The following is a 10,352-nucleotide window of genomic DNA, read 5'->3' as shown; positions in this document are numbered from 1 at the left end:
GTCTCTCTCTGATCAAACTGGAAAATAATAATGATAATAATAATAAATAAAGTTAAATAAAATAATTCTAAAAAAATTTTTTTGAAGAATTATTTAGTTAATTTTATTTATTAGTAGTATTATTTTTATTTTGCTATAGGGCATGCATGTTAACCAGAGAGAGATGGCAGGGGAGTTAGAAAGTCGCCAAGTTCGGGACTCGAACCACAGTCGACATGTACGAGTCCAGAGCCTCAACCCCCAAGTCATCTGCTGGTCCCACTTCTCAAACTTTTAACACAGATTTAAATTAATTTAATTTTACTTTTTTCTCATTATACATATTTGGGTATTTCTGTTTTAAGAAAATACTCAAATGTGTACAGATTTTTTGACCTAAAAATATCAAGCCTTGTAGGGATGAAAAAGAAAGTGTTGACCCACAGAAAAGAATGGATAAAATGTGAAAGACAGGCTTAGAAGGTTCATGTCAAGGAGCACAGGTGCCTTACGCTTTGACAATACTGGCAGGTGAAGGTTCTATAAGTCACATTTTCATCTGCTGTTTCTGAACTTGCTGTGTGAATCAGGGTGGCACGCTCCTTGGGTTGAAAATGTCTGAGTATTACTGACAAAAGAGGGGCTCTGGGGACTAGCAAATGGCATAATGGTTATGTCGCTGGACTCCCACATGGCCGACTGCGGTTCAGTCCATGATCTGGAGGTTTGAAACTCATACTGGGCACATGTGTGTGCGTGCCCAAGATCCTGAGAGGAGAATGGAGGAGAAGGGATTGCAGCATGGCCACCTCCATGGGGGTGATTTCTCATTTTTTCTCTCTCTATCTCTGTCTCTCTCTCTAGGAAGCCCCCATGCTTTGTAGCAAAGTAAATAAATGACTAAATAAATAACTGAGTAGAAAAGATCCTACTGACTTCAGTATATCTTTATTTACTTCTTTACTTTGGGTAAGTGTGCACATGCTCCCAGTGTGATTTGCAAGCCGCAGAGTCCGGGACTTGAACCACAGTCAACCATGTGGGAGCCCAGCGCCTTAACTACCATGGCACCTGCTGGTCCTAAATGCTGGCTTATTTCTAAACTACATAAATATTTCCGGTGTGGATAGTGAGGGGGAAGTAAGGCAAAATTTTACAAAAATTTTACAAAGATTTTACAAAAATATCATAGAAAAAAAAGTTAAGATCCTAGCACCTGAAACCTGGTTGATGCCAATGAAAAAAAATTTCTACCAAAATGCTTAACAATTAATTGTCAGAAGGCATACACACTTGTCAGAGGGAGAAGGCACCCAATGGGGTGTGCTCACACCACAGTCTTTCCTCCTCCATTTCTCCATCCTATCAGGATGTGGGGCATATATGCCACAGCACATTCTTGGTATGGCTTTCAAGGCTCCAGGGCCAGGATTCAAACCAGTCAGCCATGCAGCATCGCGCCCACCTTAACCACTAGGTCCCATTTCTAGTTCTAAGCGAAGTCTAAGCAAATACACAGGTGCCATCCCTCTCTGAGAGAAGGGATCTGAATGGTCAAGTACCTGAGCCACAGACACACAGGGCTGGCCAGACCAACAGGACACTTGGGAGAGGGGGAGGAGCTAAGAGGCAAAAACAAGCAAAATTCACGAGTGGCCCTTTCTCCTTGTGCAGGCCAAATTGTGGGAACCACCAGTGCGCAGAGAGAAGGGGCAGAGAAGACGCATTCAGAACAGATGCACCTGTGTGCTTTCCACTGGCTGATTCCAGTCCTTTGTCAGACTGGCCTGTCCACGGCCCTCGGTCTGTAAGATGGCCCTCGGGACAGATGCAGCGGCCAGCCTCCACCCACACCCGTTGTCCCCCTGGCCGAGTTCCTGACTCACGCGGTCACTTCCCAGCTCCCTTGCAGCTGAGCATGGACATGTGACATCGCCCTGGCCAACCAGAGATAGGCCGTGTCCACCAGGTGGGGGGTTATCTACTACGGTACACAGGAACTGAATAAGGCTCTCCTCAGTCAGCCAGTGGCGTGCTGGGTAAGATGGCTGGATGCCACACGGCCAACTGCGTGGTTCAAGTCCCCAAACCAGCGGCTTGAAAAACATATGGGATGGGACCAGCAGTTAGTGTAACGGCTATGTTGCTGAACTCCCATGTAGTCAATCACAGTTCGAGTCCCGGACCTGGTGGCTTAAACTCACACCGGGTGCATGTGTGTGTGTGCCCAAGATCCCATGAGGAGAATGGAGGAGAAGGGATTGCGGCATGGCCATACTCCTGGGGGTGATTTCTTGCTTTCTGTCTCTGTCTCTCCCTGTCTTTCTGGCGAGCGCACGTGCCCTATAACAAAAACGTACCCTCTTAAAAAACAAACAAACAAAAAACAACAACAACAAAAAAAAACACATGGGGTGCTTATGCACGTGTGCCGCAAATCCCGAGGGGAATGGGGACTGTGGTGTGGCCATCCTCCCAGGGGTGATGTCTTACCACTCCTCTGAATACATGTGCCCTGTTGAAAAAAAAAAGAAAAGGAAGGAAGGAGGGAGGGAAGGAAGGAAGGAGGGGCTTTCCTCCCTCAAAAGCCCCTTCTCTTCTTCACCTAACATGCTCAAAGTGGCCTGTGATGTCTGGAACCGCTGCAACCATCCTGCCGTCACGAGGCAGATGCATCACTGCCATGCTGGGGATGTCAGAGCCAGCAGACGGAAAGTACCTGGCTTTTTGATGATGCTATTCCTGGACTGCGACACCACCCCGGAACCTCCCTGCCTTTGGACTGTCACGTGAGGTCTGCCATGTGTCCTCATCTACGTGGGTTTTCTGAGGTTCTTTTGTTCCTTTCGGTCTAACCCATTTACCTCTCCCTCCTCACAATACGGGCAGTAACTCAGCCGTTCTTGCTGGGAGTGACCCCACACCGAGCTGTGTGAGGCGCTGGAACGATACTGGAGAATGGGAGTGTTAACGGGGTGAACTGCAGTTTGGATGTCCCGAAATTCACGTGCTGGACCTGGTCATACTGTAAAGGTGAAGTGAAAGCGTAACCCCTTTGTGGTGTCCCAGGGTGCGGCCTTGAGTCTGGTACGGCTGTTAGACCTGAACACTGTGATTGAGTTCTGGTGCGTTTGAGAGAGCGAGACCAGGAGAAGGTACGGACAGTCGCTCCGTCCAGAACCCTGTCGCCAGCATGCTGTGGCCTCACCAGAAGTGAGTCTTGGACCGTGGACCCCCAAACCATGCCGAACAAACCTCTACTTCTTTCTACACCACCCGGCCTCCAGCATTCGGTTAGCAGTGCAATGACAGACTGATACAATATGGGACTAGGGAAACCTTCCAGAGGCCGCAATTTCTAAGCTGAGAAAGTAAGTAAAAGTCAGGTACACAGGGCCAGCAGGTGGTGTGGTGGTTAAGGTGCTGGGCTCCCACATGGCCGACTACAGTTCAAGTCCTGGACCTGGTGCTTGCTTTCTCACTCTCTCTTGTGAACACACATATCCTGTAGCAAACAAGAAGGAAGAGAAAGAAGAAAGGAGGAGGAGGAGGAGGAGAAATAATCATTAATAATAACAAAAAGTCAGACACGTAGAGCAGGGAGAAAGGAAAACAGGAGGTAGGAAAGGCAGGAAAGGAGGTGACATTCCAGGCAGGGAGATGGGAATGTGGGAATCGAGGAAGGAAAAAACATGGGGAGCTGAAGGACATGGAAGATGGCCAACGTACCCCAAGATAATGTGTGATGGGGAGAGAGCAGGGCCAGACCAGGCAGGGCCTTGGGGACCAGAGCCACGACTTCACAGCACTGGTAGAGTGCTCGCCAGCTAATAGAAAACACTCCTTTTTCTCTCTCTGACTTTTTTGCAATTTATAATCTGGGTTTTAAAATTATTTATTGAGGTTTAGGGAAATTATTATTATTATTATTATTATTATTATTGAGAGATTTTTGCTGTAGGGCACTGTGCTCACTGGAGAGAGAGAGAGACGGAAAGCGAGAAATCACCCCAGGGGAGATGGCCACACCATAATCCGTTCTCCTCCATTGTCTTTTTGGGATTTCGGGCACACACGCACATGCGCCAGGTGTGAGTTTTAAGCCGGGACTCAAACTGCGACTGACCACATGGGAGTCCAGCAACTAACCATTATGCCATCTGCTGGTCCCTATTTATTATTATTATTTTTACTTGTATAAAGTCCACTACCTCATTAAAGATGAGAAATTTAATTTTTGAGAAAAATAAAAAGTGACTATTATCTTTTTCTAGGTAGGCCATTGATGCAGATGTTAACTTCCATGGCAGAAATATTATTGTTCTGTAATATATGGTCATTATTGTAGCTCCTTTTTAAATTTTAAATATTGGAACTCCAGAACACATTTGGCCCCACAAGGCTTTGGATGATGGATCTAATTTGGGAAAATTAATTGCTCAGTAAAACAAGATAGGAAAGATAAAAGGTATAAGAATTGGATAGGAAGAAATAACTTGGTCATTTTCACAGATGCTGTGATGGACTATGTAGCATAATAAAAACCCCACTGGTAAATTATTAAAATTAAGATGTTAAAAAAGAGTTGTTGGGTATAAAACCAACACAGAGAATGCAGCTGGCTTGGTGTACACCAGCAACAAGTAGAAGATGGAATATTAGGAACAATAAACTCACCACAGCATGGCAAATGACTAGTTCACAAAAACTTAACAAAAGATGTACAAGAACATCTTGAAGAAAATTATGAAAAGGTATTTGCTGTGGCTTGAATGCGTTTGTCCCTCCAAAGTCCCACGAGAATTTAAGCTCTAAGGCAACAGTAAGAGGTGAGACCTTTGGGAGATGATTAGGGACAGAAACGTAGGCAACTACAGAGAACCGGAAGGGCAAGAACAGGTTCGTGCGATGAGAAAAGACAGAAGGAAAGGTAAAAAGACTCTTGATACAGGAGAGAGATAGCCATGTAGAAAAGACACTGAGGTGGGACCAGCAGTTGGCGTAATGGCTATGTCGCTGAACTCCCATGGAGTCAACTGCAGTTCGAGTCCTGGATCCGGTGCCTTAAACTCACGCCAGGTGCATGTGCGTACCCAAGATCCCGAGAGGAGAATGGATTGCGATGTGGCCATCCCCTCAGGGGTTGATTTCTCCCTTTCTGTCTCTCTGTTTCTGTCTGTCTTTCTGGTGAGCGCATGCACCCTATAGCAAAAGCCCCTCCAAAAAAATTTTAAAAATATATAATAACAATAAAATTTTTTTAAAAAAGAAAAGATACAGAGGTGACTGGCTAAGGACCTGGGCTCTGGTGCTCTTAATAGAATGAATTAGTCGGAATTCTCACTTTTGACACACCAGTTATGTCACGTGGAGCAAATCAATCTCGGTTTCTTACCAGATACAAAACCCGACTGCACCGACTAAGGACCTGGATAAAAGGCAGCCCTTCATAGCTTTCAGAAGACAACACGGAACTGTCTTTCGATCTTGGGGTAGGGAATGATTTCTAAACAAAACACCGAGAAGTTTACATCTTAAAGGAAAACACGGATAAGCCTGAGTATAAAAACAATAATCAGGCCGGCCAGGTGGCGTGGTGCTTAAGGCAGCTGGATCCCACGTGGCCAACTGCATGGTTAGAGTCCCGGACTGGCAGCCTACCTTTCCTGGGTGCGGGCATGCCCAAAATCCTGGGAGGAGAATGGAGAAGAAGGGATTACAGGTGGCCTCCCCCCCACCCCCCGGGGTATGCTTTCTCACTTTCCATCTCTTTCTGTCTCTCTCCAGTAAGCGCATACACTCTATAGCAAGTCTAAACAAACAAACAAACAAATTCATGAAAAGATGCCGCAAGAAAGTGAAAAGACGAAGTCCAGATGTGAGAAGCAATTGTAACACCGAGGACCAACAGAAGATTGCTATCTATTGTGCAATATAGAAAGAACTCTGACAGGGGGCCGGCAGGTGGGGTGGTGTTTAGGGTGCTGGATTCCCACGTGGTTAACTGCGGTTCAAGTCCCAGACCTGGTGGCTTGCTTTCTCACTCCTCCACCCCCCACTATGTCTCTCTCTGGTCAAATTAAAATAAATAAATAAAGGGACCAGCAGTTAGCGTAATGGCTATGTCGCTGGACTCCCACGTAATCGACCGCAGTTCGCATCCTGGACCCAGTGGCTTAAAACTCATGCCGGGTGCTTGTGCGTGCGTGCCCAAGAGCCCAAGAGGAGAATGGAGGAGAAGGGATTGCGGCGTGGCCACCCCCTGGGGGGTGATTTCTCACTTTCTGTCTCTCTGTGTCTCTGTCTCTCTCTGTCTGTCTGGCGAGTGCACGCGCCCTATAGCTAAAAAACAAAACTCTCTAAAAAAGAATAAATAAATAAATAAATGAGGTTAAATTTAAAAATTATCTAAAAGAAAAAAGAATGATATCAAATCAATTGTTTTACAAACTGTCAAGTAACCCAGCAGGAAAAGGGGTGGAAAATAATGACTAAGAGGCTTTTGTTTGTTTATATTTGTTTTTTGTTTTGTTTTGTTTTGTTTTCTACAAGGCATGTGCACCCACTGGAGAGAGAGAAAGAGAGAGAGTGAAGGAAAAGTGAGAAATCACTCCCCCACCACCAGAGGGGATGGCCACACCATAATCCCTTCTCCTCCTCTAGGATCTTAGGCATGCACACACATGCACTGGCATGGTTTTTCAAGCCCCAGGGTCCAGGACTCACACCACAGTTGGCCATGTGGGAGTTCAGCACCTTAAGCACCATGCCACCTGCTGGCCTATAAGAAATGATATTTAGTTTCATTGTAACCAGTATAACATGTATTAAAACACAAGGAAAACCCATTTCACATCTACCAGTTTGTCAAAAATTTAGTCAGAGGGGCCAGCAGGTGGTGTGGTGGTTGAAGCACTTGACTCACTTGGCCAACCAGGGTCTGAGTCCCGAACCTGGCAGCTTGCTTTCTCGCTCTCGCTCTCTCTCTGTCTGGTCAAATTAAAATAAATAAAATTGTTAATTTAATTAAATAAAAATAATTCCTTAAAACGAAAGTCATCAGAAGCCACCAAGTGTTGCCAAGGAGGTGAAGTGGGATCACTTGTACAGCTGGGGCTTAGGGTAGCACACGGAGCTCACCTACTGTCCAGGAGCCTGTGCACCTGGGATCCAGCAGCTTCTCTGCTAGGTACTAAGCCTACAGGTTTCCCTCCTGCTGTGGGCATCAGGAGACACGACATGGGTGTTTACAGCAACCTGATTCATAGAAACAGAACACGGGAAACAACGACCCGTCTGAGTCCATTAATATAAAGTCCAAAACCAGGCAAAACTAAACAAAAAATTACTGTCAGAAGGTGCATGTGCTCTCCAGACGGACAGTAAAAGTACCCCCAAGACCATACTTTCAGGAGTCATTTCTGTGTTCTATTACTACAGCCATTTCTCTGCACCTGCCGGAGGAGGAAAACAGCGCTCTCAGCGTGAAGTCTGTGCTTGGTGCTGCTTCTCTAACTGCCTCTGCCATGGATAATCATTCTTCTCTCTCTTTGAGAGAGTTGGAGGAAAATAGCACAGAGTGGTTTTGAGGCAAAAAAAAAAGCACCTCCCCCATGGGATGTGGTCACACTGCAACCCCTTCCTTCCTCTCCCCCATCCTGTCAGGATTTAGGGCTTCATGCACACACACCCAGCATGTTTTTCAAGCCAAGGAAGGGACTGAATCGCAGCTGGCTAGAGGGGATCTGGCTCCCTTAACCCCTGTGCTATACAGGACTGCCCAGCAGCGTCCTTTGTGCTGACATTCACAAGTAATGGAAAACTATAAAGGAAGTTGGGTTTTCTTAGTGAGAGAGGGAGAGAAACAGAGACATGCGACCCCAAAAGGGTCTCAACACATGATCTGCCCCCTGCCTCAGCCAGTCCGATCCTGGACACACGTGTGCTCGGCATACTCAGCGAGGTGTCTTTTTCCCACGTGGGCAGCCTCGCAGAGGGTCATGTTTTACTGCTGCACCACCACCTGACCCCAAGACTATTTTCCCCCCAAGAATATTTTTAATACAAAATTCTGGGTACTTAATTGGGGGAGCCCGAGAAGTGGGATGTGATGGGGGAGCAAGGGGGAGTCTGGGGTAGAGTAGGGTTCTGTTTTCTTGCCTGGATGGCATCTGCGTGGGTGTTCGTTTTCCTGCTATTTTTGTGCATACCATTCTACACATTTTTCACACATTCTTTTGTAACATGCCCTAATGATTAAATTGTTAACTGACCACGGGCTGACGGGCAAATCTTCAAGACAGGAGAAACGTAGGGTCCCTGGAGCCTCTACCAAGTGGGGAGCAGCATGGCTGGAAAGCACTCGCGAAAGAAAAGCCGACGTCAGTGGGAAAGCCTTTCCTCCATCGACGGACTTCCTGCTTTGTTCCCGTGTAAAACAGAAAACGTTCTTAACAAAACGGGCATCATTGACTACCCAAGTATGGATCGATTATTGATTGTGAAAAACAAAAAGACTTCACACTAGGGGAAATAGTCCAGGACTATTTTTGTCTCAAAGCCAAAACTATTTTTTTACATACCACCACAGAAATAAAACAAATAATCTCCCTTTTAATGAAAATATAATAAGCAATATTCTGTCTCTACTCTCTGTCTAAAACACAGTCATCCATCCATTCGTGCAACTGCTCTTCCACGTCAGGCAGGCCAGCCAGTGGTGTGGTAGTTAAGGAAGCTGGACCCCACACGGTTGACTGAGTAGTTTGAGTCCTGGGCTGGGTGACTCCAGGAAAAAAAAACACATCAGGTGCATATGTGTGCATGCCCAAACTCTGGAGAGGATGGGGGGAGAAGAGCCTGTGGTGTGGCCATTCCTCCCAGGGAGAAATGATTTCTCTCTCTCTCTTTCTCCAGCCAGCAAGTGCATGTACACTATAGCAAGCTAAACAACAGGCGAGCAGCCAGAACCATGAGGGCCCCCACAGCCCATTCTACGCTTCTCTGTGTGCTCAAAACTTTCTCCAATGAACGTTTGCCAGTCAGCTGTATTCACTTCTGTTTATTACCCTGAGCGTCAGCGTGACGTTCGCCAGCCTGGTACTTGGGGTGCGAGTACGGCCAGCAGAATTCCCTGCCCTCCTGGAGCGAGTAAGCATGACATTTACACAGAACATGCAATAACATGAAATCTCACATATGTAGGATGAGAACCTTGTTTAGTTTCGATTTTGCTTTACTTTGTTGTTGACGTTGTTTTAACTTTAGTCATACCATTAGGAACTTTCCAGGTCTCTACGATCGAGTGCAAGAAGCTAAAAAAAAAAAAAAAAAACACCCAAAAAACAAAAACCAAACTTCAGTGCATGGCTGCCTTCCCTACTGCCAAAAACTGCGAGCTATTTAAGTGTTTATATACCTACAACCTAACACAAGTGTTTTCTTTTCTACTAATTATAACATGGGGAGTCAGTTCTGCTTAATAACTGGAAGCTATTCAGGTTTTAAAAATAAACATTAGCAGATATTTCAAAGACATCCCACCATGTTTGGGTCTATTTTCGAGCAACTGTAAATTATTTCTAGCTTCATTTTATTTTAATGTTTTGAGCTCCTAATCTTGGGTTACAAATTTCTTTTGGGAAAATGCTAATAGAACCAGCACGGCATTTTCCACAAATCAAAATGAGTAAAACGAAAACTTACCGCACTGCTACTCAAACTAACCCTTCCGTGGCAGGGTAGGGAGGGGGCTGTAGGTTCGGCAGCTCAAAGCTCTGAAGCCTAACTGCATGACCTGGTCTGAGAGCTCCCACCTGCCCAGCAGTGTGGACTTGCTTCACGTCTGGGCTACAGTCCTCATCCAGAAGTGAGGGTGAAAAAGCTGCTGTACCCTATGCTGCTGAACTGTGCACCCGAAGATGGTTAAAGTGTAACTCATGCAGGCCCCGGAGGAGGCAGAGGAAGCGATGCTGGTGGAGACTTGCGGCCAACTGTGATCACTATTTACAAAATGGTCAAAACGGCCACTTTTCTGTTCTGTGTATTTTACCACAATTTCAACACAAGGGAGAGCCTTAAGGGTCAGAAAGACCATATTAGACTAGACAGCACAGGCCTCCACTGGCCACTGAGAGCAGCTGGAGAGAGCTGGAGACCACGGCTCCCGGAGGGCACTGACATTCTGCCGACCTTGTTTGTTATCTTGGTATCCGGTCTCGTCCCTTCTAAGTTTCCACCTTATTGTGACGGCAGAAAGATCAAAAACTACAGTCCCCAGACTTTTATTTGGGAACCTGGGTACAAGGTGCACAAGCAAGATAAACTCTCACGAGATCTGGAAAGCAAAAACTGAGGCGGAGGGACAGAAACGG

At 46.1% G+C, this 10,352-nt stretch overlaps 1 pseudogene; it reads left to right on the top strand.

Moving 5' to 3' along the window:
• The first annotated feature begins 7,375 nt into the window (after positions 1–7,375).
• LOC114005637 (uncharacterized) lies at positions 7,376–7,563 on the top strand (annotated as a pseudogene).
• Positions 7,564–10,352: the final 2,789 nt, after the last annotated feature.

The sequence above is a fragment of the Tupaia chinensis genome, unplaced genomic scaffold (assembly GCF_000334495.1).
Source record: "Tupaia chinensis unplaced genomic scaffold, TupChi_1.0 Scaffold144168_1, whole genome shotgun sequence".
In the NCBI taxonomy this organism is placed as follows: Eukaryota; Metazoa; Chordata; class Mammalia; order Scandentia; family Tupaiidae; genus Tupaia; species Tupaia belangeri.
Note: the sequence above shows the minus strand (reverse complement) of the source record. Positions and strands in the feature narration are given on the sequence as shown.